The sequence below is a fragment of the Urocitellus parryii genome, chromosome 1 (assembly GCF_045843805.1).
Source record: "Urocitellus parryii isolate mUroPar1 chromosome 1, mUroPar1.hap1, whole genome shotgun sequence".
NCBI lineage: Eukaryota > Metazoa > Chordata > Mammalia > Rodentia > Sciuridae > Urocitellus > Urocitellus parryii.
Window position 1 is genome coordinate 93,525,140 of NC_135531.1, and position 13,115 is coordinate 93,538,254.

Genomic DNA, 13,115 nt, shown 5'->3' on the forward strand with positions numbered 1-13,115 from the left:
AATCTGCTTCCCCTGCTAAGCCAGGAACTCTCTGGAGGATGTAGACAGTGCCTTATCACCTGTTCATCTTACAACCTCACTTGAGATGGTCTTGCCCAATGGGTCACATGCAATCAAGAGGAGCTGACTGAAGAGATGAGGTCAGCCTGCTAGGACAACAAGGCCTGGAGTGCCTAGCCCTCTAGTTAGTTATGGAGGTTGGACATATGACTTCTTGCCCTTCCTAAGCACCTTACCCATTCTAAGTGCTCACAGAGGAGAGACTCCAGCCAATGTCCTGAATTCTACCTTCTCTTTCCCCAATGTTTGATTCCCTTGACCAACTCCCTCATGTATCGTCCCTTCCACAAATCCCCTGCCTGTTCAAGAAAAGGGACAGTGTAGAGGTGTTCAATGACCCCTGAGACACCCTTCCAGGGTATATCTACATTTGCCCACAAAAAAAAAAATCCTAATGATATCAATATATTTGGGGCATCAGGAGGGTGGGGGGGAAGACCGGCCCAAGTGACCTCTACATGGCTCCTGAAATCATCTCCAGTAAATAACACCTGCCTCTACTATGTAGAAAACCAGCTCTGACTCAGTCCTAAGGATAGGCAGCTCTTGCCAGTCTTGGCAGGATAGTCCATTGAAATATCCACTGTCATCTGCCTTCAGCCTGACCTCACCAGCCTACCTTCTTTGACAACACAGCTCTGGGTGAGGAATAGAACACTATGCTAGAAGTTCTGCTTTCTTTTCTGGTACTTCATGTAACTTTCCAGACCTCTGTCAGGTCAGTATGGCCTTAGAGACGGCTCCTTAGTCATTCTCCTGCTGCAGTGCTCCAAACTCCACCAACCATTGCTCTAAAAGCCTCTCAGAGTCAGCTCTTCCTGGGGGCCTGATAGACTGGCTGGTGCTGGAGAGCCACTGAGGAGGTGGCATAGAGCCACAGAGAAGAGCAAGAACAGTGGAAGAGGGCAAGGTCAACTTGACAAATATCAGACAATGAGAAAGAATTGCATAAACTGCAGTGGCATAATGTAGCATAACAGATGGATAATTAGATTTATTCTAAGAGCTGTAAAAGTAAGTAATTAAATAAAAATATGGAACAATGAATCTGCCACAGAGAGACACCTAACAGCCTCATGAGGGCCCTGCAGCTGGCACAAGCAGCCTGGGAGAGAAGCAGTGGGCAAGAACCTCTAAAGCTGCCCTGATGTTTTAGGCACAATAAATTGAGCACCAACTCAAGCTGAGCACAGGGGACAGCCCAGTTGCAGACAGAAATAATCAGACCAATGGCTGCAAACTGTGTTGTACCATGGGAGTAGTCTCCTGTCTACATCTGGAAGACAGCATCCTGAGGTAGGCCAATAAACTTCCTACCACCAGCATGGTTGGCAAGGCCCCTGCAAAACAGGACTGACAAATTGTATTTATCTTTGCAGAAGCAGAGGCAAAGAGGAAGGGAGACAAAAAATGCACGTACAGATGACGGGATTCACTGTCACCAACAGAGGAAGGCTGAGAGATCCAAATCAGGCCTCCACTCTCCTCCCAGAGGTTGGCAGCAGATGAGGAGGATGCAGTCGCTATGTAAGAAACATGAAGTAAGCTAAGCACCTAATGTGTGCAAAGCATTGTTAGGCATCAAGGAAGCAGTTTCCCCAGACATGAAATTAGTTATTTGGAAGCAAACAGATCCTCTAGAAGTTGTTTTGTATTTAACAGGACTCTGTTTTTAAGTGACCAAACTAAATTCAAACTCATCTAAGGAAAATTGGAGTTTATTGGGTCCCATCATGAAGAAGGATGACAAAGCTTAAAGTATAGCTGGTTCAAACAATGTGCCAAGGCGCTCTCAGGCTACAGCTCTAGGTTTGGCTTCCCTCTCTGGACATGGCTGCTTTCTCTGGGCAGGGATAAGTCTGATGGCCACAGGCAGCTGCTAAACATACCAATCCTAGTGTAAAGAGAACTTCTCTTCCCACATGGGAAGGATTCCAGGAAAAGACTTCAGCTCTGCTGTTTCACATGCCCATTCCTGGACCAATCATTGTACAGATGGAAGGGGCATTCTGAGGGGGCTAGACTAGGTCAAATGATCAATTCTAACTGGGAAAGGAGAAGGTGGGGAATAAAGATTAACAGCTTCACCTGAACATATGGTACTGGTGAAGAAATTTCCAAAAGAAAGTGTGTTAAAAAAAAAAAAAAGGAGCATAGAAGAATTTGTTGAGACCAAAAACAATATAATCTAAAAATCTTCAGAGCCTATCACATTGTTTTTTTTTTTTGTTTGTTTGTTTGGCTGGTTTTTTGTTGTTGTTTTGTTTTTTTGGTATGGGAGACAGAACCCCAGGAGCACTTAACTACTTAGCCACATGTCCAGCCCTTATTTGTATTTTATTTAGAGACAAGGTCTCACTGAGTTGCTTAGGACTTCACTAAGTTGCTGAGGCTGGCTTTGAGCTCATGATCCTCCTGCTTCAGTCTCCTGAGCCATTGGGATTACAGGAGAGCACCAGACTCTAACACATTTTTTTAAACCACCTCATTCCAAAGCAGTAGATAACAATTTGGAACTGGATTGGGAGGCAGGCCAGGTCTTCAATAGTTTGGCTGGGGCTCTTATTGCAGAGATCCAGTCTGACCTTACCAACTGGAAATTATCCTAAGACCCCTGCTGTTTGTTCCTTTAATAGCAGCTCATCCCTATAGACCTGTAGCCACAGCCCAAGCCCAGAATTGTGTAGACATCAAATAGCTTCACTTAGGAAACCCATATAGTACCTAAAGTGTAGAGAGGGAACCCAGGCAGCTGATTCCTTGAAGGCCTGTCATATCCACTAACTTGATCTCCTTTCCAGAATATTGACCCCAACCTGGAAACCTCAGCACCTTTGATAAGGGGCCAATGATGAGGATGAATTGCTCTGATTCACATCAATGTCTCCACAGTTCTACCTCCTCAGAAGGAGAGCTAGGTGCCTTAACTACAGAAGTAAAAACCCTACCACATCCTCACTGCCACAAAAGCTGCCTCTTTGTCCAATACTTAGCATAAAGAATTCACAGTGGGGGTCTACCTGCAACCTGGCTTGAAGGGAGAGCTGTACCAAGTCTTCCTTCCTAGTCTCCAGGGCTCAATGCACACACTTCCAACTCCCCCATCAGGCTCCAATCAAAATAGCCTTAGCCATCTCTCTGGCTAATTATCAAAGCAGCTTCCCTTCTTGAAGGTATCCGGGACCTTCAGGACAAGCAGATGACATCCTTCCTCCAAGAGCCTGTCAGGATCCCTAATGAAAACTGAGACATGTTCAAGATGTTTTTTTGTTCCAAGATCACCTGATACCAGGGCATCATGGTGGTTTCTCAGGAGTTGAACCTAGCAGAATCATCCTTGGGCTTCAGATCCTGGCCTATGCACATTCCTAAATGAGTCCTTTAAATTTACTATGGACATGGAGCCTACCCTGAGTGGTGGTGCTAGCCAGAACCTGGATACCAAAATCATTCTGTCACCATTACTGCCCAGTAAGGCTATTCCTAGAAATGTAGGAAAATGAAGATCAGCTCCCACATGGAGCAGTTAAATGCTCTTACTATGCCTGGTACTTGGAGCCTTATTGGAAGGTCTGGTTCAATGCAGGCATGCTGGCCCCAGATCTAAGAACCTCAAGCCAACCTGATGAGCAGCTTGCCCATAGATAGCCCTTTGGTCTGGTGCTCACTGAGCTGGCTCTGCTTCTCCTGGACTCACACCATGACTTACTGCTGCTGATAAGGGACCCACAGACAAGAAAGTTCCTGTTTCCCACTTTGCCCCTGCCCTTCCTTGGCCTAAGTTGGAACCAATTAGCAGCCCAAACCTAGAGTAAACCTTAGTAACTATAAACCCCAAACTAAGCTCAAACAACATTTCTCAAGTCATACTAAATGAAGTAACTTTTTAAAATCCCAGACAGTTCAAACAACAACTAACCTTCTTGCCCCTTCAGAACTATTGAACTTGGACAAACTAAATACATAAAAATTAGCATATAAAACAAGAATTTGATCCTTCTCCCCAGAGGGTAGCATGTGGGCAACATTAGGGTAACCCCAGGTGCAGCAGATATAGCACAAATGGTTCCTGGGTCCACAGCAAGGGGAAATGAGGGTAAAAATGGGAAAAAAGATGGTAACTTTGGCTGCAGCACTGGTGATGAGGGGAAAGAAGTGCTCGTTTAGCTCCAATAAGGAGGACATGGCTCTGAAATAAGCCTGGACATGCTATTCCTGAGTTATGTCTAACTGGACACCTGGCTGAAGGGATCTGGAAAACTGCGAGGTTCACCCCAAAATTCAAGCCAATTACAGGTTGCATAAGGTTAAACTGGCCCAGAGAACAACCATAAGAATTGAATTGAGAGGTTCAAAGGGACTCATGCAAGAAAATTCAACAGTATTAATGTCTTAATTTTATTATTTTATATATTTTACTTAGAAAATGATATAAGCTTGTGGTACCAAAGGGGGGGATAGAAGGGTACAAAAGAGAAATGAAAATCCATTTTTTCCATATCTTCATTACCTCAATTAAAAATATACATGCAGGGGCTGGGGTTGTGGCTCAGTGGCAGAACGCTTGCCTAGCATGAGAGAGGAACTGGGTTCGATTCTCAGCACCACATATTAATAAATAAAGGTCCACTGACAACTAAAAAATATTATTTATGTGTGTGTGTGTGTGTGTGTGTGTGTGTGTATAGTTTAAGGGCTGGGGGTATAGCTCGGTAGCACACAGCACACAGCACTTGCATACTATGCATCAAACCCTGGGTTCAATACCCAGCACCATAAAAACCACACATAAAAATATAAAAACAAAAACACACAGCATAAATTTATACATAAATCTGTACCAATTCACCTTTGCTATTCCTGGGCAATTACTACACACTATTTTCACAATATAGATCCTGCTTTACAGCAGGGAGACTCCTCAGGCCTTTTAGGGCAGCCTCTTGATGCCAAATTGAGCAGCAAATACAAAGGAAGAGGGGTGGTCAGTCATATGTAAAAGACCAGGAATACCTAACATTTCAGAATCAAAACTAAAAAGCTTCTTGGGGAATTGTGAACTTGGCTCCAATACAGTCTCTCTCTCTAGCCAGGGAAGAGGGAGGGCAGCTTTGTAAATGGCTTCTCCCTAGTTCTCCTGCCCAGGGGTTGGCAGCTTTACCTCCCTCAGCTCATCATCTGAGGGCTCTCATTCTTTGACATCATGCCTGTCACCACCTGTGTCTTTCCCGGTGGGTGATGCTCTACAGCCTCAAAGTTCCTCTGAAACATCATCACTGGCAGGGTTGAGCAACTGAGAACAACAGGAGATGACCTCATGGCCTTCATATCCTCATGCCAGCTCCCAATTACTTGTACTGCTGAATAATTGAAAAGGGAGAATAATCCACTCAGCTGATTTGGGAAGCCAGCCAGGGACACAGATTATCTCAGAGTGAATTATTCACAAGAGGGATAATTGGGAGTTGCCCAAACTTCTATTTGTGGCTCAGGCATCACATGGAAGGACATTTAATATGGAAAGTATAAACACAAGAAGAAGGAAGGAGACCTGGCTCCCAGGCCCAGATTTCCTCTATGGTGCTTGGTAAACTATTGCCCTTCTCTCAATCTCAGAGTCAATGAGCATAACAATAATGATGACATTACCATTGATATTATTAGTGATAGCTCTTATTGTATTTCCCTTCCTGTATCCTGTGCCTTGTGTTGGGAGCTTTACATGTTTACATGTAGACATAAAAAAAATCATTTAACTCTCAAGTTGTGTTTGTAAAGCACCACCATCTTCTCCAGATCTCATCTGAGGGAGCTGAGGCTTGGCAGATTATGCAACTGATCCAGGAATATGTGGCATCAAGCTATCTGCCCAGGGCCCAAGTCTTACCTGAGAAGCTCTGTTGCTATCCAACTCTTATCTCTCCCACTTTGTAAGGAAGAGTATTCCTTATATATGAAGTTATGAAGAATAAAAACTGCCCTTTTCCTCTTGAAATTTCTGGATTTTGAGGTAACAAAACTGGGCCCCTCCTCTGAAAGGTTAGATGCAGCCTTTGGGAAGAGGCTGATAGCTGATCAACTCATTTCAAGAAATACAGAATTTAGATGCACAAGCCATTGTCAGACTTCTAAGAGAATGCCATAATTTATTACTTAATCTATCATCATGATCAAAGAATCAAAAATGAAATCACTGTCCTCCCTCTGACATGAAACCTCTTCAGTCAAAAGGCTGTTACTAAGCTGGGCAGCTGAGTATTGTGGGGCCAGAGTATGGGGGGGGGGGGTGTAGGCACTGCAAACCACTATGAGCACCACCTCATAGATAAGTATCCATGAGGAGAATGGCTAGGCCCCGTACATCTAAGTCCCCTCCCATAGTGCCAAAACACAGCCATTGGATGCTATATATGATAGTCAGTCTCCAAAATGGCCACCAATGATTCTCACCTTAAAGTATTCATGCCTTTGTATCTTTGCCTTCCAGATATGACTGATTTGTGTGACCAGATTTCAAGACTAAGGTAAAAGGTAGTATTATATTTAAAGAATAAAGAAGAAATGTTGACTTCTGGACTAGGTCATAAAAGACTCTCATGTTGTCCATCTGGAGGAAGCCACTGGAATGCTTGGACAAGTCCTATGGAAAGGCTTATATAGAGAGAAACTGAGTCCTCGTACCAACAGCCAGCACCAGCATGCAGGCATGTGACCTGGAAGCAGATCCGAATTGGAAGTAGATCCTCAACTCCAATCTCAGCCAATATCTTGTAAACATTTCCAAATTCATGACCCATAGAAATAATAAGTGATTACTCTTGTTTTAGCCCACTAAGTTTAGAGATAATTGGTTAGCTATATAAATATAGCTAACAAACTGAACAAGAAGGAGAAAGATGCTTCATAGCACTGTTTTCAACAAATGATGCATCAATGAAAGAACCAGATCTGGTGTGAAGGCCACAGCCACCAAAAGCCCTGACTAAGCCCCCAGACTCCAGAATACTATACAAGAGAAAGCAAAAACCTTCATGGCTCAGATATCCCACCCCTCCAGTCAAGAAAAAGCTTGTAGGAAACAGAATGCCCATTCCTCTGTCTCCTGTAAGAATGACAATAACATTCTTGTTATTCCTATATTATTTCCCTTACTCTTCACTGTAACTCTCAGAGGAAGCACACAGTAGGAGCACAATAAATATTTGTTACAAGTGAAGTACATTAGTTTTCAACGGATCTACATCCTTTAGATACAAGTTCAACTTTCTACTTTCCATAGTACTTTAATATTTGAAAAGCTTATACTGAAAGTATATTACTTGTAGAGTCAGAGGAAACAATATATATTAAACTAAAAAGAAATATTTGCAGAGCAAGCAAGGCTCTAATGACTATATGCCTTTCCCAGGGAAGCATATCTCCATCCAGAGCCGACTCTTTCAGAAAACATTTGGATGAAAACAAAGTGGTAATAACAGTTAACACCCTGAGCACTACTTGTCAGGTGTTCTTGATACTTAACATGTATTAACTCATGTAATCCACTACAACAACCAACCCTAGGTAGGTACTAATATCTCCATTTTGCAGATGAGGAAACTACTTGAGAGATAATAATTTGCCCAAGGTTACATGCTAACAAGTGGAAGAGTTTAGATTCAAATCTAGGTCACATAGCTCCTGCCTTATATTCTAAATCACATCACACATTGTTTTCATGAACTACCTGGAGCCATTAAAAAAAAAAAAAGGCTCATTCCAACCTTGTCACTGGACTGTGGGACATCAACACAGCACCTGTGGTGCATACCTTCCATATTGCCCTTGACCTCAGAGGAAGTAGGTGTTCTGCTAGCCAGTAGAGGTGGTAGGGTTGCTCTATTCATCTTCAACCCATGTTCAGAAATAGCCTCAGCACTGGAAAACCAGGCAGACACCATGATCCTGAGCCTGGACAGCCAAACTCTCATCATGAAAGTAGCCAAACCCATGGAAAGGCATGAAGCATTCTAACTCCATTTCGTAATTTGGTGAGTAGTAAAGTCTTCTCAGTTAGGAGGGCTATCACAACCGTTTGAAATACCACCCAAAATCTTGGAGAGAGGGGATTTCTTGAACAGACACCAAGAAGAGCTTCCTACCACGACAGGTATAAAGGAACAAGGCCAAAAGCTCTATATTTCAGAAACCATAAAGAGTTCCTTCCTACAAATCAACCAGTGGGATCATTTAAAAAATGTAAATCTGATCTTGTTACTCCCTTGATTAATGGCCACCAGTGGCCTCCCATTACCCTTAGATTAAAATCCAAATACAGATTACCCTGTCCTTGAGGTACACTGCCAACTTCCTCAACCTTACCCTCTGTTAGTCTTTCTATGGCTCCCCCATTCCAGCCACGCTGGCCTCTGGCTGCTTCTGTAATTGGCCAAGCTTGTCCCACATCAGAGACCTTTGCCTGGAAAACTCTTAGCCTAACGTGTGCTTGGTTGACTCTCCGTACATTTGCACTGAGGTCAGAAAGACAACTCTTCAAAAACGTTTCCATAACTAACCCATCTCAAGTATCCCAATATCAGTCTATTTTCTTTATAATGTTTATTACTGACTTTTGGAAACAGTTTTATTGAAATAAAGTTCACATATCACAAAATTTATGAATTTAAAACATTCATGCACCTGTGCAACCATCACCACAATCAATTTAAGTGTTTTCCTCCCCCACCCATCCATACCTGTTAGCAGTCACTCTGTAATTCTCCCCAATCCCATCTCCACCACCACCATGCTAAGCAACCAATAGCTACTTTCTGGCTCTATATATTTGTGTAATCTGGACGTTTTCATAAAAATGGAATCATTCAAACATGTTCCTTTGTGACTATCTTCTTTCACTTAGCATGTTTAAAAGTTTATCCATGTAAGTTTCATTCATATCAAGTTTCGTGCAAGTATCATTTCATTTCTTTTTACAGTCAAATAATATTCCAGTATATGAATATACCTCATTATATTCACCCATTTTTCAGCTGATGAACATTTAAATTCTTTGTACATTTTTGGCTACTAATAAATGATGCTGCTACTATAAATGATGCTGCTATGTTCATTCATGTACAAGTTTCTGTGTGGACATGTTTTCTTAGGTATACATCTGGAAGTTAATTGCTGGATCATATGGTAACTCAGTTTAACCATCTGAGGAACCACCAGAGTGCTTTTCAAAGTGATTAAATCATTTTACATTCCACTGGGAGTGTATGAGAATTCTAATTTCTCTGCATCCTTTTTTTTTTTTTAAAGAGAGAGTGAGAGAGGAGAGAGAGAGAGAATTTTTATTATTTATTTTTTAGTTCTCGGCGGACACAACATTCTTGTTGGTATGTGGTGCTGAGGATCGAACCTGGGCCGCACGCATGCCAGGCGAGCGCTACCGCTTGAGCCACATCCCCAGCCCTCTCTCTGCATCCTTGTTAACATTTATTATTGTCTTTCTCTTTTGGTGACAGTCATCCTTATGAGTGTAAAGTGTTTTCTCATATTTTCTTTCAATGGTTTTCTCTTCTGATACTCTACCTTTAAAAAAATCTGTTGTTGTGGGCTGGGGATGTGGCTCAGCGGTAGCGCGCTCGCCTGGCATGCGTGCGGCCCGGGTTCGATCCTCAGCACCACATACCAAAAAAGATGTTGTGTCCGCCGAGAACTAAGAAATAAATATTAAAAGTTCTCTCTCTCTCTCTCTCTCTCTCTCTCTCTCTCCTCTCTCACTCTCTCTTAAAAAAAAATCTGTTGTCTTTGCATTATTGAATTGCAAGAGTTCTTTTTTAAAAAATTTTTAGTTATATATGGACACAATACTTTTATTTATTTATGTGGTGCTGAGGACTGAACCCAGTGTTCCATGCATGCAAGACTAGCGCTTTACCACTGAGCCACAACCCAAACCTGCAAGAGTTCTTAATAAGGCTGTTTGTTGTTGAGTTGTAAGCTTTTTTTTTTTAAGTTATAGATGGACACAATACTTTTATTTTACTTATTTTTATGTGGTGCTGAGGATGAAACATGGTGCCTCATATGTTCTAGGCCATTGCTCTACCACTGTGCTACCACCCCAGCCCTGTGAGCATTCTTTATATATTCTAGATACAAGCACCTTATCAGACAATCTTTTACTTTTTTGGCTAGTATCCTCTGAAGCATGAAGGTATTTATTTATTATTTGAAAACTGCTTTCAAATTGTTGAACCCAAAGTAATTTTGCCACTAAGTTGTATCCCTAGTATCCACCTCCCCCCTCCTTTTTTTTTAAGACAGGGTCTCACTAAGTTGCTAAGTTACTTAACTTGTTAAGTTTCTCAGGCTGGCATTGAACTTGTGATCCTTCTGCTTCAGCCTCCCTAGGTGCTGCAAATACAGGCACACACTACTGCATCAGGCTCTAATACATATTTTTTGAATGAATGAATGAATGAAATTTTAAGTCTAAAAGAAGTGAGTGCTGGTATGATCTATGAGAGAGCATTTACTTGCCAGGAGGCAGAGGTGACTAGAGACTCCATTAAGAGGGAAAGAATATGATCTTCCCCAAGAGCATGGGAAAGAGCATGGTGGGTGGGTATTAGATGCAACCTGAGGAACATACATCATCACCTCATTTAAATGCTCAGATAGTCATTCTCTCTTCTCAGTCACCTGGGGAGCCAAAGACAGAACAATAGCTCAAAAATGGGGACAACCCAGGCAGAGGGGCCCAACCACAATAATAAGACTCTCTCCAGAGTCCTTAGCTCAGTGTAACATCCCTAGGCTCTTATTTTTCAGAACTGCTAAGGCTTATGTGTCAGTGTGGCTGACAAGCAAAGGTTTTACTGGGGAGAAAATGGAAGTGAAAACTGGCTCCTTCCTTCCCTAACTTAGCTTTTGCCAAGAACAACAACAAAAAATATCTGAAGAGCTGAATGTCCAAGCCTGAGTGCTTCATCAAAACATGTCAGGGATCCTGGACTTGACTGCCCAAGGGAGGCATTTCACCAGACAAGCAGAGAGGTTGGAGGTATAATTTGGGGGCTCAGGGTTGGGTGAGTTCTGAACAAGGTAGACAGTTTAGACAACCAATCTCTCTGAACCCCAGAGCAGGGGGGACAGGGTGACCTAATAGATAAACAGAGGTCCTGAAGAGAAGTGTGAAAACTTGTTAGTGGCAGCATCAAAGAACCATATTCAATGACAAGGCCTCCTGCCCTTTCATTCCCAGACTTCCACTATATCACCACCCCCAGTGCTAAGGACCAAACCTAAGATATCTTGTATGCTAAGCACTTATACCAGCATACTCCCAGCTTTATGTCACCTTTTATGATAGCAAGGAAAGAAGGGTAGAGTGAGTTTCTGAGGCACATGCATACACACACGCAAGTGCATGCACACACACATACATACACAGAGTTGCCTCTGGGAGGGTAAATAAATATTCATGAACAGTTCAGTGTGTGAAAAGCAAGGACAGAGGATGACAAATGGTGCCAATTAGAAAGAAAGGGTGGTATACATTTTTAAAGTGGCTGAATAAATGATAAAAAATTGCTTACTAAAAATACTGTGCTTGACCTTCTCCCCAGTGGCAGAGTCCCTTCTCCTGTACTTACTGACAATAGGCAAACCCTCCTCCCAGTGTACCAAGTCTAACGCTGTCATGGCAGCCTCATTCTTGCTTTAGAGGTTCACCCTGGGTGCCTGTCTGCTGCAATAAAGAGATTTCTTGTGAGAAGCATCCAAACCTAGGACTACAAGCAGAGATGGGCACTTGTGCCTCAGACGATGCTTTTCTTCTCAGTGATTCCCTAAAGGAGGCCATGGTGAGAAGGGGGCAAAGTGAAGAAAGACTCCACTAGAAAATTCAACTACAGAGGTACCAGAACCCAATATATCTGAAAGGATAGAGAAAATCCCAAACTAATCTCCCCAGGAAACAGTCAGTCTACCTCTCAAAAGGAATATTTAATGAGGGTCATTTCTTGGATGATAAGCCACTGAAATCAAGTTTCTATTCTGTTTCCGCTCCATACATATCCCCAGAACTTTCCTCCTGGGCATGAATCTGACCTGTGTGTGGTACATGGCAATCAATACAGGTGAGTATGACTTAGGAAAGAAAACAGGAACTCAAATTGTACATAGGTCAATAGTAAGCAAGGGCTGCAGTTCAGGCTCCAAGGACTTGTGTTCTTGCCCACTCACTCTCATTCTCTCATGCACACTCTGTGTCTCTATATTTACCACCAGTTGGCATGGCACAGTGGTAAGAACTTGGCTTTCAAGTCCCATGGTCTGGTTTCCATCTTGGCTCTTAACATAGGGTCTAGCTGTGTGACCCTAGGCAAGAACTTAACTTCCATAAGCCTTGGTTTCTTCATGAGTAAAATAATTGAACTTATTTCACAATAGTATTTACTTGGCCAGATCCATTGAGAATGTGTAGTAAACCTCTTAGTTTAGGTGTTTGACATATTATAGTACTCTTTTTTTTTTTTTTAAGAGAGTGAGAGAGGAGAGAGAGAATTTTTTTTTTTAATATTTATTTTTTAGTTCTCGGCGGACACAACATCTTTGTTGGTATGTGGTGCTGAGGATCGAACCTGGGCCGCACGCATGCCAGGCGAGCGCGCTACCGCTTGAGCCACATCCCCAGCCCCATTATAGTACTCTTGATTGCTAAACATTCTTCAATTTCTTGGTCTAGACTCTAAACATTTTGAGGGCAGTAAACTCTGCCCAATTCATCTTTCTGTCCTGAGAGTTGAAATTCAGTAAACATTTGTCAAATGAGCTGGCTTCTCTGAACTCGTGTGGTATGGGCAATGAGCATAGCCGCCAAATGCATTCACCCAATTCACTAGCCCCTGTTGAGCTCATTACCTTGATGTAACTCCTCCCAGCCTCAGCAAGATGTTTAGAGAAGGCAGCATCTGCCCTTCCCAGCGTGAGGATAAGGTGAGAATCAACTGGAAAACAAAGAGGCACGGGCAGTGTGGGCAGCTCCCCATAGTGGTGCCCTA

The 13,115-nt window shown here is 42.6% G+C and overlaps 1 protein-coding gene and 2 long non-coding RNA genes across 6 annotated transcripts in view; 2 read left to right on the plus strand and 1 right to left on the minus strand.

The window, feature by feature from the left end:
• The window catches only part of Sil1 (SIL1 nucleotide exchange factor), a 253,723-nt gene that overhangs the window by 21,803 nt on the left and 218,805 nt on the right, over positions 1 to 13,115 (minus strand). The window lies entirely within an intron of this gene.
• Positions 731 to 6,609, plus strand: LOC113191508 (uncharacterized). Of its 2 annotated transcripts, none has more exons than XR_003301892.2 (3): positions 731 to 1,356; positions 1,440 to 1,601; positions 6,548 to 6,609. It is a non-coding gene; the product is annotated as an uncharacterized LOC113191508 (long non-coding RNA). The 2 variants fall into 2 exon arrangements; XR_003301893.2 differs by having other exon boundaries at positions 1,440 to 1,587; positions 6,548 to 6,591.
• The window catches only part of LOC113191506 (uncharacterized), a 283,383-nt gene continuing 282,950 nt past the window's right edge, over positions 12,683 to 13,115 (plus strand). The window contains exon 1 of the long non-coding RNA XR_013343951.1: positions 12,683 to 12,715. This is a non-coding gene — a long non-coding RNA (uncharacterized LOC113191506). The remainder of the gene's footprint in view (positions 12,716 to 13,115) is intronic.